Below are 18,674 nucleotides of genomic sequence, written 5' to 3' on the forward strand. Positions count from 1 at the left end.
AGAGTGTTTACTTGTTTTCTAGCTGTCTCAATTGGTTGCATATTTTAATTGTGTTTCCTGTCTTATTTGATGTTACTTTTACAAAGGCACATGGTTTTTTAATATTCTGTTCCTGTTCGAAGTGTCAGTTTCTAACACTTTACTTGGGTCATTCATCATGTTGGTTCCAAACCGCAGACCTTTCGGAAGCTCCAAACTGCTATTTCAATAGGGCTATTGTATTAGCATTAACAATCAATTCCCATTTCAAAGCTAGTGTGGTTTTTACAGCTTTGTTATCAAACCATCCCATCTCAGAAGCCTGTTTTCTGTTTGCAGCCTGTGTCTCCGAGACTTTAGATTTTTTAAACCCAGTATATCATGTATTAATAGATATCAGAATTCTGTTCATATTATGGTGTATCTCTTGAAATATGGCTTATTCCATCACATGGAGGCCAAGTCACTGAATATACTTAAGAAGGAGATAGATAGATTTCTAGACACAAAAGGCATCAAGGGGTATGGGGAGAGAGCGGGAATATGGTATTGAGATAAAGGATCAGCCATGATCATATTGAATGGTGGAGCAGGCTCGAAGGGCTGAATGGCCTACTCCTGCTCCTATGTGTTAGAGCCGTGATTCTGAGAGTATGATGTTTTTCAATAACCACACGGATGCTGTAACTTAACAATCAACAGGTATTTACTGGAGTAGGGTAGTCTCAAGACTGGGGGTACAGAGGCATGCTCAAGGCTTATATACAGGTGTGGTCACTGCCGGTACTACAGTATACAAGAGCTGTAAAAGTAGTTCTCTCTTAAAGGTACATACACTACACTATGTTTCTATGTTTCTATGTTTGTCCTTTGCCCTGCCTCCCTGTGACACACCCTGCCCTGCCCTCTCCCTCTGCCCTGCCCTCTGCCCCACCCTCTGTCCCACCCATTAATCCACCCCTGCCCTGCCCCCTCTCTCCCACCCCGCCCCACCCCTTTCCCTGCCCCATCTTTTGTGCCACCCCCTGCCCCACCCTCTCCCTTGCTTTCTGTCCCTGGACACTGTGTGTAAACACGTCATCACACACTGTATACATACGTTGTTAGATATTCTATAAACACCATGACACACTATCAGTATAAATATACCTTCTCTCTAAATCACATGCTCTATATAAATGAGCCTTTAATGATATTTGCTGCTGCCTTGAACAGTCTGCTGAATTATATCACAAGTTGTGTTTGGTGCCTCGAAGCCAAGGCAGTAGCAGACGACGATGCCAGCGTTGTATGTTTTCAGGATTTCAAAAGGTGCAGAAATGTCTCCTTTTCAGGAATGAGATGAGCCATCTGCTAATGGGGAATATATGCAGAATCCTAAATATTATGTTTAACCTGAGTCTCGCTTTGGTTTTATAAATACTAAACAATGTCAAATTGTATCTGTGACAGAATTGAGCATTTGGTGAAATAACGAGGTCTATTGTCTATGTTGCTGCAAGCAGAGGAGATGTCACCTTATTCATCACATTTATGTAACTTCACTCTAAACATGTCAACGTTTTCTGGCAAGAGCTCAAACCAGTTGATAGAGAGTAAAACATTTCCAGTCTGTAATACACACAGAACGTTAGCACTAAGCAGACCTGGAATCCTCCCTCTAACACCGACTCTGCGCGGAACCTGACTGATGATGAATTGGTTTGTTTGATCGGTTTGGGCCAAGTTCCAGGTTTGATCCAGTTCAGGCTAAGTTATCATATTCTGTATGAAACCTGTTCCTCTCTCCCTGAATCCTGCCAGTTGCTCTTTCCTGTCAGGGGGGAGAGTGGGGCAGTTTGATTAGTTTGGGATTGATACAGGACTATGAGGAGAGCGGGACAGTGGGATTAGTTTGGGATTGATACAGGTTTATGGGGAGAGCGGGGCAGTGAGATTAGTTTGGGATTGATACAGGGCTATGGGGAGAGCGGGCCAGTGGGATTAGTTTGCGATTGATACAGGGCTATGGGGGGAGAATGGGGCAGTTTGATTAGTTTGGGATTGATACAGGGCTATGGGGAGAACAGGGCAGTGGCATTAGTTTGGGATTGATACAGGGCGATGGGGAGAGAGCGGGGCAGTGTGATTAGTTTGCGATTGATTCAGGGCTATGGGGGAGAGAACGGGGCAGTTTGATTAGTTTGGGATTGATACAGGGCTAGGGGGAGAGAGCAGGGCAATGGGATTAGTTTAGGATTGATACAGGGCTATGGGGAGAGAGCGGGGCAGTGGGATTAGTTTGGGATTGATACAGGGCTATGGGGAGAGAGCGGGGCAGTGGGATTAGTTTTGGATTGATACAGGGCTATGGGGAGAAATCGGGGTGTAATGTTATCTTAATAACGTAATTACGAGTCTCCCAAGCAGTTGTAGTGGAGTGCCATTTATTCAGTCCTGACTCTGTGTCTCATAGTACAGTACTTCAAGCATGGCCAAGATGGCGTCGGATCCCGCCCCCGGATAGGACGTCAGCCGTCAACCAGCTGTCAATCAAACCCCGCTGTCTTTACGACAGCTACTGTTATCCGTACACGGGGCAGTGGGATTAGTTTTTGATTGTTCTTGCAAAGAGCCAGCACGGACAAGATGGGCTGAATGGTCTCCTGTGCAAATGTTTGTCGTTCAGTATTTGCTGGCATCCTATTGGTATAAATGTGATTCTTGTTCACGTTAAGATTCAGTCTCTGAAGACCAATAACAGGAGAGTGCTAGTCTCTTTATATAACAAGGAATCTTTATTTAAAGTCTGGGTCATACAGTGCTAATTTAATTTGGCGCAGTATAGACAGCGTTCTGAAAGGCTGCTCTTTGAAGTGCTTCCACAGAGAACTTACAGCACATTTTGCCGTTTTTAGATCAACAGGCGTGTTGAATCATCCATCATCGTTCACAAACGTTACTCTTATTGTTGGCTTCTTGTGATCCTTGGGTTCTGGCCTGATCTGGAACATCAGATTTTATTAAGAAATTCATAACTCGTCTCCACAGAACCTGAACATTCCTCCTTCATTTCTAGTCCTAATCCCTTAAAGGTTTTCTTCAGAAATCCGGCAGAGCCCTCACATTATCCGACTCATTGACAATATTAAACCCAGGGCTCCAGGATTGCTTGTTCCTCGTGCATAGTTATACTGCACTGTCGAATGGTCAGATATTCAAATGTGCCGCGAATCCCATATGGGGAATTCCTGATCTCAGCCAGAGAACGTGTGCTTCCCAGAAAAGGTGAGGAAAAATCCAATGCCTGATAATGGTGGTGCACACAGCTGAGATGCTGGGGATGTTGTCCTGAGCGAGAACACTGACGTTGGTGTGCCTATCCTGCCAATGGATTTGCAGGATCTTGCAGAGGCAGCATTGGTGGTACCTCTCCAGTGCTTTGAGGTGCCTGCTGTACATGGTCCATGTCTCTGAGGCATACAGGAGGGCGGGGATCACTACTGCTCTGTAGACCATGAGCTTAGTGCCAGGTTTGAGGTCCTAGTCTTCAAACACTCTCTTCCTCAGGCAACCGAGGGCTGCACTGACACACTGAAGGCGGTGTTGGACTTCGTCATCGACGTCTGCCCTTGTCGACCACGCTCGATCAGCTCAGATGGACAGGTCACATCGTCCGCATGCCCGATACGAGACTCCCAAAACAAATGCTCTACTCGGAGCTCTGACACGGCAAGAGAGCCGCAGGTGGGCAGAGGAAACGCTTCAAGGACACCCTCAAAGCCTCGTTGAAAATGTGCAACATCCCCACTGACACCTGGGAATCCCTGGCCCAAGACCACACAAAGTGGAGGAGAAGCATCCAGGAAGGCGCCGAACACCTCGAGTCCCTTCTTCGGGAGCACGCGGAAGCCAAGCGCAAGCAGCGGAAGGAGCGCACGTCAACCCTAGCACCCCACCCACCCGTTCCTTCAACCACCGTCTGCCCCACCTGTGACAGAGACTGAAGGCCCCGCATTGGACTCATCAGTCAACTGAGAACTCATTTTTAATGTGGAAGCAAGTCATCCTCGGTTCCGAGGGACTGCCTAAGAGAGAGAGAGAGGCACAGGTGAGAGGTGGGAGGGACAGGCTGGGCTGGGCTGTAGACTGAACACCCGACATTGACTTTAAAATGTGGGAGTGTAACTAGGAAAGCGAATGGGATGCTGGGTTTTATCCAGAGAGGCACAGAATATGACAGGAAGGAAGTACGTGGAATATGCGCTCGACAGTTGGAATATTGCATTGCTGGGCACCTGATTGTAAGAAGGATCTGAGAATGATGGAAAGAGGGCTGATGATTCACCAGGAATGAGTGTAGTTTGAATTAAATGTTCTTGTTGTGAAAAAAAACAAAAGATGGAGGCTTTTTCTCACTGGAACAGGTTGGGGACATAATTGAGGTTATTAACTTGATGAAAGGTTTCAAGAGGGAAATAGTGAACCATTGATTCCGCAGTTTAGCAAATTGGTATCAGGAATATCGACTCAGGACTATCACTGCGGCAAAGAAAGGATCAGTTAGATGAATGTTTTCATTCAGAAGGGAATTCTGATTCTATGAAACATTTCTCCTGGAGGTTTAATTTGGTTCACAGGTTTGCAAGAAAACATTCCAGTTGATTTTGACCCTTCGCTAAGTTTTCAATTACAAATAAAATAAAGTACAGATATTTTTAAAATTCATTCTCAGGCTGTGGGCATCACTGGCAAGGCAGACCAGGTGAGGGGCCGGCTGGGGGAGGGGCTGGAGTGGGCGGGGCCGGGGGAGGGACCAGTCTGGGGGAGGGGCTGGAGTGGGTGGGGCCGGGGGAGGGGCCAGTCTGGGGGAGGGGCCAGGGACAGGGGCCAGGCTGGGGGAGGGGCTGGAGTGAGCGGGGCCGGGGGAGGGGGAGGGGCTGGGCCAGGGGAGGAGCCAGGGACAGGGGCCAGGCTGGGGGAGGGGCTGGAGTGGGCGGGGCCGGGGGAGGGGGAGTGGCTGGGCCAGGGGAGGAGCCAGGGACAGGGGCCAGGCTGCGGGAGGGGCTGGAGTAGGCGGGGCCGGGCCAGGGGAGGGGCCAGGGCCAGGGGAGGGGCTGGGCCAAGGGAGGGGTGCTGGGGTGGGCGGGGCCGGGGAGGGGCTGGGCCAGGGGAGGAGCCAGGGACAGGGACCAGGCTGGGGTGAGGGGCCGGACAACTTGCTTTTAAGAACATAAGAAATAGGAGCAGGAGCAGGCAATTTGGCCCTTCAAGCCTGCTCCTCCATTCAATAAGATTATGGCTGATCTCCTACCGCAACTCCACTTTCCTGGACGATCCCCATTTCCCTTGATGCCCTTCATATTCAAATATCTATCATACAAACATAGAAAAATAGGAGCAGGAGTAGGCCATTTGGGCCTTCGAGCCTGCTCCGTCATTTAATGTGATCATGGCTGATCCTCTATCTCAATATAATATTCCCGCTCTCTCCCCTTACCTTTGATACGTTTTGTGTCTAGAAATCTATCTATCTCCTTTTAAAATATATTCAGTGACTTGGCCTCCACAGCCTTCTGTGGTAGAGAATTCCATAGGTTCACCACCCTCTGAGTGAAGAAATGTCTCCTCACCTTAGTCCTAAATGTCCTACCCTGTGTTCTGAGACTGTGACCCCTTGTTCTAGACCCCCCCAGCCAGGGGAAACATCCTCTCTGCATCCAGGCTGTCCAGCCCTGTCAGAATTTTATACATTTCAATGAGATCCCCTCTCATTCTTCTAAACTCTAGTGAATACAGGCCTAGTCGACCCAATCTCTGCTCATGCTGTTGAATCCGTGATTCTTAAATTATGATGTTTTCCAATAACTAGACGGAGGCTGTAACTTAACAATCAACAGGTGTTTACTGGAGGAGGGTAGTCTAAAGACTAACAGTACAGAGGCATGCTCAAGGCTTATATACAGGTGTGGTCACTGCCGGTACTACAGTATACAGGAGCTGTAAAAGTAGTTCTCTCTTAAAGGTACATACACTACAATTCCTCCCCTTTTAGATTAACAGTACCCATAACATTCAAATAACAGTTAACACTTTAACATGCACATTAAACTGAAATAGTCCATTTATAGATTCAGTCTTTGGGGCGGCTTCCTGATCCTTTCTGGATAGTGCCTTTCCTGAGGTTCTTGTTCTTGGAGCTGAGGCGATTCTGGCCCCCTTTCGTCGGTTAGTTCATCTGTTTCCGCTGCTACTGTTTCTGAGGTAGATGCTACCGGTATGTCGGGTTCATCCCCAGGTACGCGAGACATGGGGTTGACTCGTTCCTGTGACGCTAGGATCTGGTCGACGTGGCGTCTCACAATGTTCACCCCAACATGTAGAAAGTCCTACAAGAGAGGGGGCGGTACTGGACCTAATTCTGGGGAATGTAGCCGGGCAAGTGGTGGAAGTGTCAGTAGGAGAGCATTTTGGCGACAGTGACCATAATTCGGTGAGATTTAAGGTGGTCATGGAAAAAGACAAAGACGGCCCGGAAATAAGGGTTCTAAATTGGGGGAAGGCCGATTTTAATATGATAAGGCAGGATCTGGCCAAAGTGGACTGGGAGCAGCTGCTTATAGGAAAATCCACATCAAAACAGTGGGAGACTTTCAGAAGGGAAATAGAGAGAGTACAACGCCAACATGTTCCTGTAAAGGTCAAGGGTGGGACCAACAAGCAAAGGGAACCTTGGATGACAAGGGATATACAAAAATGCATTAGAAATAAAAGGGGGGCTTTTGGCAGTTACAAAAGACTAAAGACAGAAGAAGCCCTAGAGGAGTATAAAAAGTGCAGGGGCATACTTAAAAAAGAAATTAGGAGGGCGAGGAGGGGCCATGAAATAACACTGGCGAGCAAAATAAAGGAAAATCCTAAGATGTTTTATAAGTATATTAAGGGCAAGAGGATAACCAGGGAAAGGGTAGGGCCCATTAGGGACCAAAGTGGCAATCTGTGTGTAGAGCCAGAGGATGTAGGCGGGGTTTTAAATGAATTTTTTGCATCTGTGTTCACTATGGAGAAAGACGATGCAGACATAGAAATCGGGCAAGGGGACGGTGACATACTTGAACATATTAGCATCGAGAGGGAGGAGGTGCTAGCGGTTTTAGCGGGCCAAAAAGTGGATAAATCCCCTGGCCCGGACGAGATGTATCCCAGGCTGCTGTGGGAGGCAAGGGAGGAGATTGCAGGGGCTCTGACACAAATTTTCAGAACCTCTCTGGCCACAGGGGATGTACCAGAGGACTGGAGAACAGCTAACGTAGTACCATTATTCAAGAAGGGTAGCAGGGATAAACCAGGGAATTACAGGCCAGTGAGTCTAACATCTGTGGTGGGGAAATTATTGGAAAAAATTCTGAGGGACAAAATTAATCTCCACTTGGAGAGGCAAGGATTAATCGGGGATGGTCAGCATGGCTTTGTCAAGGGTAAATCATGTCTGACAAATCTGATCGAATTTTTCGAGGGGGTGACTAGTGGGGTGGATGAGGGAAATGCTGTGGATGTGGTTTACATGGACTTCAGTAAAGCTTTTGACAAAGTCCCGCATAGGAGACTGGTCAAGAAGGTAAGAGCCCATGGGATCCAGGGTGCCTTGGCGCGTTGGATCCTAAACTGGCTGAGTGGCAGGAGGCAGAGGGTGATGGTCGAAGGTTGCTTTTGTGACTGGAAGCCTGTGTCCAGTGGGGTACCTCAGGGATCGGTGCTGGGTCCCTTATTGTTTGTGATCTACATAAATGATTTGGATGAAAATGTAAAAGGTATGATCAGTAAGTTCGCAGATGACACGAAAATTGGTGGGGTGGTAAATTGCGAGGAGGAAAGCCTCCGGCTACAGGACGATATAAATGGGTTGGTCAGATGGGCGGAGAAGTGGCAAATGGAATTTAACCCTGAAAAGTGCGAGGTGATGCATTTTGGACGGACAAATAAGGCAAGGGAATACACAATGAGTGGTAGGACCCTAGGAAGTACAGAGGGTCAGAGGGACCTTGGTGTACATGTACATAGATCCCTGAAGGCAGCGGAGCATGTAGATAAGGTGGTTAAAAAGGCATATGGGATACTTGCCTTCATTAGCCGAGGCATAGAATATAAGAGCAGGGAGGTTATGATGGAGCTGTACAAAACGCTGGTGAGGCCACATCTGGAGTACTGTGTGCAGTTCTGGTCGCCTCACTATAGGAAGGATGTGATTGCTTTGGAGAGGGTGCAGAGAAGATTCACCAGGATGTTACCTGGGATGGAGCGCCTCAGCTATGAAGAGAGGCTGGACAGGCTGGAGTTGTTTTCCTTGGAGCAGAGAAGGCTGAGGGGGGACCTGATTGAGGTGTACAAAATAATGAGGGGCATAGATAGGGTAGATAAAGAGGAACTTTTCCCCTTAGTGGGGGGGTCAATAACAAGGGGGCATAGATTCAGGGTAAGGGGCAGGAGATTTAGAGGGGATTTGAGGAGGAACTTTTTCACCCAGAGGGTGGTTGGAATGTGGAACTCAATGCCTGAAAGGGTGGTGGAGGCAGGAACCCTCACAACATTCAAGAAGCATTTGGATGAGCACTTGAAATGCCATTGCATACAAGGCTATGGACCAAATGCTGGAAAATGGGATTAGACTGGACAGGGATGGATGGGCGGCGCAGACACGATGGGCCGAAGGGCCTCTTTCTGTGCTGTAAAACTCTATGACTCTATGACTCTATGACATCCACTGTGTACATTAATGGCCCCTGCCATGTGCATATCATTCCGGGTTGCCATTTCTCTGTTCGGTAGTCGCGGGCCAAGACTGGTTGTCCTACATTGAAGCTCCTTGTCGGCTTCTCATTGATGTGCTGGAATTGCTTATCCTCAACATTTCTTCGCATATTTGGTCTGAGCAAATCCAGACGAGATCTCAACCTTCGGTTAAAGAACATCATGGCCGGGGTCTGGTTGGTAACTGCATGTGTCGCATTTCTGTAGGCTAACAAGAAATTGTCCACCTTATGCTGGAATGGAATTTCATCATCGCACATGGCCCTTATCGCCTTTTTAAAGGTTTGTACGAACCTCTCAGCCAATCCATTTGTGGCTGGATGATACGGGACGGATGTGTAATGCCTTACCCCATTCCTTCTCATAAATTTCCAAAACTCTTCGGACACAAACTGTGGTCCGTTATCAGAGCAAATCTGCTCTGGCAAGCCGTTCCTGGCAAATATGGTCCGTAGGACTGCAATCGTTTTCTCTGTAGTGGTTGAGGACATTTTGATCACCTCAGGCCATTTCGATTGCGCATCCACTGCTATTAAGAACATTGAGTCCATGAATGGACCAGCAAAATCAAAATGCACCCGTTGCCATGGAGAGGAAGGCCACTCCCATGGGTGTAGAGGTGCATTTTGGACCTTCTGGCATCCTGAGCAGCTCTTTGTTAGGTCCTCGATTTGTTGATCGATCCCCGGCCACCACACATAAGCCCTAGCAAGTCTTTTCATTTTCACCCCTCCCAGATGACCTTCGTGAAGCTCATTGAGCACTCTCTCCCTTAACTTGGTTGGAATTACCACTCGGGATCCACACATCACTGTCCCCTGGCATACTGACAGCTGTTCTCTTTTGGATGAGAATGCTGGCAACAGTGAGTCACCACGTGTTGGCCATCCCTTCACCGTCAAATCATATACCCGAGACAGTGTCGGCTCATTGCGGGTCTCCTTCTCTATATCCGCGTTAGTTACTGGCAATCGTTCAATTATCGATGAATAAAATATTTCGAAAGGGTCCACTGCTGGTGCTTTATCCACAGTAGGCAGTGGCAGGCGTGGTAGCCCATCAGCGTTTCCATGCTGTTTCGTGCCCTTATACTCTATTTCATATTGGTTCGCCCCTAGAAAAAGGGACCATCTTTGTAGCCGTTGTGCAGTCATCACCGGAACGCCCTTCTTTGGATTAAAGATGGGGACAAGTGGTTGGTGGTCAGTCAGCAAGGTGAACTTCTGCCCATGCAGATAGTGGTTGAATTTTTTTACTCCCCATACTAGGCTGAGGGCCTCCCTGTCGATCTGGGCGTAGCTGCGCTCGACTGAGGTTAGTGACCGAGATGCAAAGGCTACTGGCCTCTCTAACCCGTCTGGGAATTTGTGCGACAGCACCGCTCCAATACCATAGGGTGATGCATCACATGCCAACCGAATTGGTAGTGCTGGGTTGAAATGGGCCAACACCTCTTTTGATGTGATCAATTCTTTGCACTTCTGGAAAGCTCGTTTACATTCGTCATTCCACTTCCATGGTACCCCCGTTTGCAGTAGGGTGTTCAGTGGGTGTAATACTGCAGACAAATTTGGTAAGAACTTATGGTAGTAGTTCACCAACCCGAGGAACGACCTCAGTTGTGACACATTTTCCGGTGCTGGAGCCTTGACTACTGCCTCAATCTTTTCAGGGGACTTATGTAACCCCTCTTCATCAATAACGTGCCCACAATACGAGATCTGCTTCTGGAAAAACTCGCACTTGTGGCGATTAGCTCGTAGCCCATATTCCTTTAATCTAGTGAGCACCTTCTCCAGGTTGGCGAGGTGATCACTGTCATTTTCGCCCGTGACCAGGATGTCGTCCAAATAACACTGGGTCCCTGGAATCCCTTGCAGGACTTGATCCGTTGCCCTTTGCCAAATAGCCGGAGCCGATGCTACCCCGAACACCAGCCGGTTGTATTGGTAGAGACCTTTATGAGTGTTGGTCATGAGGTATTGTTTCGAGGCTTCTTCTACCTCCATTTGCAGGTACGCCTGGGCCAGATCAATCTTAGTGAAGCGTTTCCCTCCAGATATCGAGGCGAAAATTTCTTCAATCCGCGGAAGCGAATATTGTACAGTGTGAAGGATTGGGTTCACTGTCACCTTAAAATCCCCACAGATGCGGACCTTCTTTGGTTCCCCAGGCAAATTACTCAACGACCTCTTCATTACAGGAATGATGGGTGTAGCCCACTCGCTCCAGTCTACTTTGGACAGTATTCCTGAACGTTCCAATCCTTCCAGCTCTGCTTCGACGGCTGGTCGGATCGCATAAGGCACCGGTCTGGCCTTAAAAAACTTTGGGCTTGCATTTTCCTCCATTTTAATCGTCGCTGTTATGCCTTTTAGTGTTCCGAGTCCCTCCTGGAGCACTTCTTGTGCGTCAGTTAGCATTTTTGACAGTCGTCCAGGTGTGACGTCGTCATCCTTTTTGGCCTCAACCTTCAGTGCCTGTATGGAATGCCAATCTAATTGTATCTTCCGGATCCATTCACGTCCTAGTAGTGGTGGTCCTCCATCTGGCAATACATATAGGTCCATTTTAGGTATTTCCTGGCCTTTGTATATCACGTTCACCCTTATTTTTCCTTTGGGGTAGACTTTTTGCCGCCCGTGTACATCTTCAAGACAATCTCTGTAGCTTTCAAGGGTATATGTGAAAATAGCCGCTTGTAGTCCCTTTGGTTTATGACTGTTAGGGCTGATCCTGTGTCCAATTCCATTTTCACTTGGACTCCGTCTATCTTGAGCGTGACCCAGATAGTCTGGTGATCCTCCATTTTGATTACCTTATGTAGTTTCAGACAACCCAGCTCCTTGCTTCCGGAGTCTGTATCACTTTTCTGTTCGTCTGAACTACTGTCCATCACCTTATGTATCTTTTTGTACTTCTCCTGTGGAGATTTCTTGCTGCTGGTTTTCTTCCCTGACCTGCAGACTCTTGCTATGTGTCCTGCTTTTCCACACTGTCTGCACACTTGGTCCTTGAACCAACAATCCTTCTGGTCGTGTGTTGTTCTGCCGCAGCGATAACACTTCCCTGCTCCATATGACATTTCATTGGTGCCATATTCTTGCGGTCTCCGTTGTACCTCTGCAGCGCCCTGTGCGGCTGCTTCGTGTGATACTGCCATGCTGAAAGCCTTGTCCAGTGTAAGATCCTTTTCTGATAGAAGCCGTTTCTGGGTTCCTTCACTTTGAAGCCCACACACAAACTTGTCCCTTAACGTATCTGCTAGTCCCAATCCAAACTGGCAGTGTTTCGATAGCTTGCGCAATTCCGTTAAGTACTCAGCATTACTTTCGTCTTTATGCTGGTTCCTTTTGTGGAACTTAAATCTTTCTGCTATCAGCAGCGGTGTGGGGTTTAAGTGGTCCTGTAGGATTTCCACTATGCTTTCGAAATTCTTATCCACTGGTTTCTCTGGAGTTATTAGCTTTCTCAGTAAGCCATAAGTTTTTGCACCCATGGAATTTAACAAAACCAGTGCTTTCCTAGCATCTGGCACTTCATTCCCCTTGCAGTACACCTCAATGCGTTCCACATATGTCGCCCAATCTTCGACTTCATTGTCGAACGCAGTGATACTGCCACTCTTTGGCATCCCTGGGTGTGATTAAACTGTCTAAAATGGTGTCTCCCGCGCTCTTCCTTCTTCTCCGCTGGCACAAAATGGCGTCTCCCGCACTTTCCTTTCTTCCCGCGCTCGCCCTTCTTCTCCGCTGCGGCTTCTAAAATGGCGTCTCCCGCGCGCTCCCTTCTTCTCCGCGGCTCAATGGCGCCTCCCGCGCTTCTTTTCTTTCCCCCACGGATGCTGTTCAGCCCTTGAGCCCTGGCTGTGCTCTGCGCGTTCTCTTGTGCGCCTCTCTCATTGCCGCCGCTCGGTCCTGAACCCGGCTGCTGCTTTACCCTCGCTCTCTTTTTTTTTTGTTTTCCCTCGACGCCGCTCGGTTTTCAACCCCCGGCTGTGCCCTGTGCACTTCACCCTCTCTCTTACCCCATCGACGCTGCTCGGCCTTTTCTGTGCCGTCGGTCGGCTCCAGCCGCCGCTGTCCGGGAAGGGTCTGCACTGTACCTGTTGCCAGTCTGTTGCTGGATCGTCGTGGCTGGAGAACCAAGCCCAGCTCTCAACAGCCTCCCCCGCGATGTTCACTCTCTGCTGGATGACTGGGCGGTTGCTCGTGGTCGACGCCCGTGCTTCTGGCCTCGACTTTCTTCCACCGTCCTCCCGGAGCTAATCCTTGAAAGGAAATGCAGAGTTGCAGGTAGATTCGAATCGACCTCGTCGCCACTGTTGAATCCGTGATTCTTAAAGTATGATGTTTTCCAATAACTAGACGGAGGCTGTAACTTAACAATCAACAGGTGTTTACTGGAGGAGGGTAGTCTAAAGACTAACAGTACAGAGGCATGCTCAAGGCTTATATACAGGTGTGGTCACTGCCGGTACTACAGTATACAGGAGCTGTAAAAGTAATTCTCTCTTAAAGGTACATACACTACACATGCGAAAGTCCTGCCATCCCAGGAATCAGTCTGGCGAACCTTCGCTGCCACTCCCTCTATGGCAAGTATATCCTTTCTTCGGTAAGGAGACCAAAACTGCACACAGTACTCCAGGTGTGGTCTCACCAAGGCCCTGTATAACTGTAGTAAGACATCCTTGCTCCTGTACTCAACTCCTCTTGCAATGAAGGCCAACATACCACTTGCCTTCCTAACTGCTTGCTGCACCTGCATGTTTGCTTTCAGTGACTGGTGTACAAGGGCACCCAGGTCCCTCTGTACATCAACATTTCCCAATCTATCACCATTTAAATAATACTCTGCCTTTCTGTTTTTCCTACCGAAGTGGATAACGTCACATTTATTCACGTTATACTGCATCTGCCATGTATTTGTCCACTCACTCAACTTGTCTAAATCGCCTTGAAGCCTCTCTGCATCCTCCTCACAACTCACAAATCACAATCCCTCTTTATCTTGAATATACTCAACGACTGAGCCTCCACAGCCCTCTGGGGTAGAGAATTCCAAAGATTCATCCCCTTCTGAGTGAAGAAATTTCTCCTCATCTCAGTCCTAAATAGCCGACCCTTTATTCTGAGACCGTGACCCCTTGTTCTAGACTCCCCAGCCAGGGGGAAACATCCTCCCTGCATCTACCCTGTCAAGCCCTGTAAGAATTTTGTGTTTTTCAATGAGATCACCTCTCATTCTTCTAAAGTCTAGAGAATATAGGCCTAGTCTACTCAATCTCTCCTCATAGGACAATCCCCCCATCCCAGGAACCAGTCTGGTGAACCTTCGTTGCACTCCCTCTATGGCAAGTATATCCTTCCTTAGGTAAGGAGACCAAAACTGTACACAATACTCCAAGTGTGGTCTCACCAGGGCCCTATATAATTGCAGTAAGACGTCTTTACTCTTATATTCAAATCCTCTTGCAATAAAGGCCAACATAACATTTGCTTTCCTAATTGCTTGCTGTACCTGCATATTAACGTTCAGTGATTCGTGTATAAGAACACCCAGGTCCCTCTGAACACCAACATTTCCCAATCTCTCACCATTTAAAAATACACTGCTTTTCTATTTTCCTACTAAAGTGGATCACTTCAGATTTTTGTTCAATAACCTCTTGTGTGGCACCTTAGCGAAGGCCTTCTGAAAATCCAAATACACCACATCCACTGGTTCCTCCTTAACTATTCTGCTAGTTACAACCTCAAAAAACTCTAACAGATTTGTCAAACACAATTTCTCTTTCATAAATCCATGTTGACTCGGCCCAATCCTATTATTATTTTCCAAGTGCCCTGTTACCACATCCTTAATAATAGATTCTAGCATTTTCCCTATGAATGATGTCAGGCTAACAGGTCTGTAGTTCCCCGTTTTCTCTCTCCCTCCTTTCTTAAATAGTGGGGTTACATTTGCTACCTTCCAATCCGCGGGAACCATTCTAGAATCTATGGAATTTTGGAAACTGACAACCAATGCATCCACTATACCTATAGCCACCACTTTTAAAACACCAGGATGTAGGCCATCAGGTCATGGGGATTTATCGGCTTTCAGTCCCATTAATTTCTCCAGTACTATTTCTTTACAAATACTAATTTCTTTCAGTTTCTCATTCTCGCTAGACCCTTGCTCCTCCACTATTTCTGGGAGGTTTTTTGCATCTTCTTCCGTGAAGACAGACACAAAGGGCTGGATTTTGTCAGCCCCGAGGAGGCGGGTATGGAGGCGGGACTGCCAGTAAAGTTGCCGAATTTGGGGGCGGGTGGCAATCCCGCCCCCAACCCGACTCTGTGCCCTCTTGCCAAGATGCAGGAAGCCGTCCTGTCCCAGGCCATGTCTCCTCAAGGCGGGAAAAGGATTAAAGCCTACTAACTGCCTGTTAACAGGTAGTTAACAGGCAGAAAATAGGATTATCCCCATTTTTCCTTCCGAAGTGCAGGCTTCCCAACCTCAAGGAACCCCGCCAGGGTGTAGGAGATGAGTAGGAGGTCTGCAGGGGTCGGAGGGGTCTGAAAGTGCCATGTAGAGGTGAGTGATGGGTGCAAGTGTGGAGTGGTAAGTGTTGCGTCCGTGTATAATAAGACACAGACTGTGGAGAATGGTACAACAGGTGTTTACTCAACGTGGCTCACACTGCAACTGCCTGTACAGATTACTACTCAGTGCTATATACAGGTGTGGTCACTGCCGGTACTACAGTATACATGAGCTGTAAAAAGTAGTTCCCCCTTAAAGGTACATACATTACAATTCCTCCCCTTTTAGATTAACAGTACCATAACACTCATTTAACAATTAAATATCAAACTAATTACAATTAACACTTTTAACATGCAACATTAGCTGAAAATAGTCTATTTATATATTCAGTCTTTGGGAGGCTTCCTGATCCTTTCTGGATAGCGCCTTTCCCGAGTGTCTTGCTCTTGGTGCGGAGGCGATTCTGGCCCCCTGTCGTCGGTTGGTTCATCAGCTTCCGATGCTATTGTTTCTGGGGTAGATGCGACCTGTACGTCGGGTTCATCACCAGGTACGTATGGGCGAGGCATGGGGTTGACTTGTTCCTGTGACTCTAGGATCTGGTCAGCATGGCGTCTCACGATGGTCTCCCCAACATCCACTGTGTACATTAGCGGGCCCTGCCGTGTGCATATCGTTCCTGGCTGCCATTTTTCTGTTCGGTAGTCGCGGGCCAAGACTGGTTGCCCTACATTGAAGCTCCTTGTTGGCTTCTCATGGATGTGCTGGAATTGCTTACTCTCAACATCTCTTTGTACATTTGGTCTGAGCAAATCCAGGCGAGATCTTAACCTTCGATTAAATAACATCATGGCTGGGGCCTGGTTGGTGACTGCATGTGTCGCATTCCGGTAGACAAACAGGAAATTGTCCACCTTGTGCTGCAGCGGAATGTTGTCATTGTACATAGCCTTTATTGCCTTCTTAAAGGTTTGTACGAACTCCTCAGCCAATCCATTTGTGGCTGGATGATACGGGGCGGATGTGTAATGCCTTACCCCATTATTTTCAAGAACCTCCGGAACTCTTTGGATACAAACTATGGTCCGTTGTCGGAGTAAATCTGTTCTGGCAAGCCATTCCTGGCAAAAATGGTCTGTAGGACTGCAATAGTTTTCTCCATGGTCGTGGAGGACATTTTGATGACCTCAGGCCATTTCGAGTGCGCATCCACGGCTATTAAAAACATTGAGTCCATGAATGGACCAGCAAAATCAATATGCACCCGTTGCCATGGAGATGAGGGCCACTCCCATGGGTGTAGAGGGGCCTGTGGTGGTGCATTTTGGACTTTCTGGCATCCTGAGCAGCTCTTGGTCAGGTCCTCAATTTGTTTATCAATTCCCAGCCACCACACATAAGCCCTGGTTAGGCTTTTCATTTTTACCCCTCCCAGATGACTCTGATGGAGCTCATTGAGCACTCTATCCCTTAACTTGGGTGGAATTACCACTCGGGATCCACACATCAAGGTCCCCCGGCATACTGACAGTTGTTCTCTCCTTGTCGAGAATGCTGGCAACAGTGAGTCGCCATGTGCTGGCCATCCCTTCACCGTCAAATCATATACCCGAGACATTGTCGGGTCATTTCGGGTTTCCTTTTCGATACAAGCGTTAGTTACCGGTAGGTATTCAACAATAGTTGAATGGAATATTTCGACAGGATCCACTGCTGGTGCTTCCTCCGCAGTAGGCAGTGGCAGGCGTGATAGCTCATCAGCATTTCCATACTGTTTCGTGCCCTTATATTCAATCTCATAGTGGTGCGCCCCTAGAAAAAGTGACCATCTTTGTAGTCGTTGCGCAGTCATCACCGGAACGCCATTCTTCGGATTAAAAATGGAGACAAGAGGCTGGTGATCAGTCAGCAAGGTGAATTTCTGCCCGTGCAGATAGTGATTGAACTTTTTCACTCCCCACACTAGGCTGAGGGCCTCCCTGTCAATCTGGGCGTAGTTACGCTCGGCTGAGGTTAGTGATCGTGACGCAAAGGCTATTGGCCTCTCTGAGCCGTCTGAGAATTTGTGCGACAGCACCGCTCCAATGCCGTAGGGTGACGCATCACATGCCAACCGAATTGGTAATGCCGGGTTGTAATGGGCCAATACCTCTTTCGATGTGATTAGTGTTTTGCTCTTCTGGAAAGCTCGTCTACATTCGTCACTCCACTTCCATGGCACCCCAGTTTGCAGTAGGGTGTTCAGTGGGTATAGTATTGTAGACAAATTTGGCAAGAACTTATGGAAGTAGTTTACCAGCCCGAGGAACGACCTCAGTTGTGACACATTTTCCGGTGCTGGAGCCTTGACTACTGCCTCAATCTTCTCTGGGGACTTATGTAACCCCTCTTTATCGATAACGTGGCCACAATACGAGATCTGTTTTCTAAAAAACTCGCATTTGGGGCGGTTAGCTCGGAGCCCATATTCCTGCAATCTAGTGAGCACCTGCTCCAGGTTGGCAAGGTGATCACTGTCATTTTCGCCCGTGACCAGGATGTCGTCCAAATAACACTGGGTCCCTGGGATCCCTTGCAGGGCTTGTTCCATTGCCCTCTGCCAAATAGCCGGAGCTGATGCAACCCGGATAACCAGCCGGTTGTATTGGTAGAGACCTTTATGGGTGTTGATTGTGAGGTATTTTTTTGATGCTTCTTCTACCTCCATTTGCAGATACGCCTGGGCCAGATCAATCTTAGTGAAGCGTTTCCCTCCAGATAGCGAGGCAAAAGTATCTTCAATCCGCAGAAGTGGATATTGTACAGTGTGAAGGGCCGGGTTCACTGTTACCTTAAAGTCCCCACAGATGCGAACTTTCCTTGGTTCCCCAGGCATGCTGCTCAACGACTTTTTCATCACAGGGACGATGGGTGTAGCCCATTCGCTCCAGTCTCCCTTGGACAGTACATCTAACGTTCCAGTCTCTCCAGCTCTCGGCTGGGCGGATCGCATAAGGTACCGGCCTGGCCTTAAAAAATTTTGGGCTTGCGTTTTCTTCAATTTTAATCGTCGCTGTCATGCCTTTTCGTGTTCCGAGTCCTTGCTGGAACACTTCTTTCGTGTCAGTTAGGATCTTTGACAGTCGCCCAGGTGTGACGTCGTCATCCTTTTTGTCAGCCACAGTCAGTGCCCGTATGGAATGCCAATCCAGTTGTATTTTCCAGTTCCATTCACGTCCCAGTAATGGTGGTCCTCCATCTTGCAATGCATACAGGTCTAGTTTTGGTGTTTCCTTACCGTTATATATAACGGTCACCCTTATTTTTCCATTGGGGTAGACTTTTTGCCCCGTGTACGTCTTCAAAATAATTTTTGTGTCTCTCAGGGCTAT

The sequence above is a fragment of the Somniosus microcephalus genome, chromosome 8 (genome assembly GCF_052327205.1).
Source record: "Somniosus microcephalus isolate GS21.2 chromosome 8, FLI_Smic_1.0, whole genome shotgun sequence".
Classification (NCBI taxonomy): domain Eukaryota; kingdom Metazoa; phylum Chordata; class Chondrichthyes; order Squaliformes; family Somniosidae; genus Somniosus; species Somniosus microcephalus.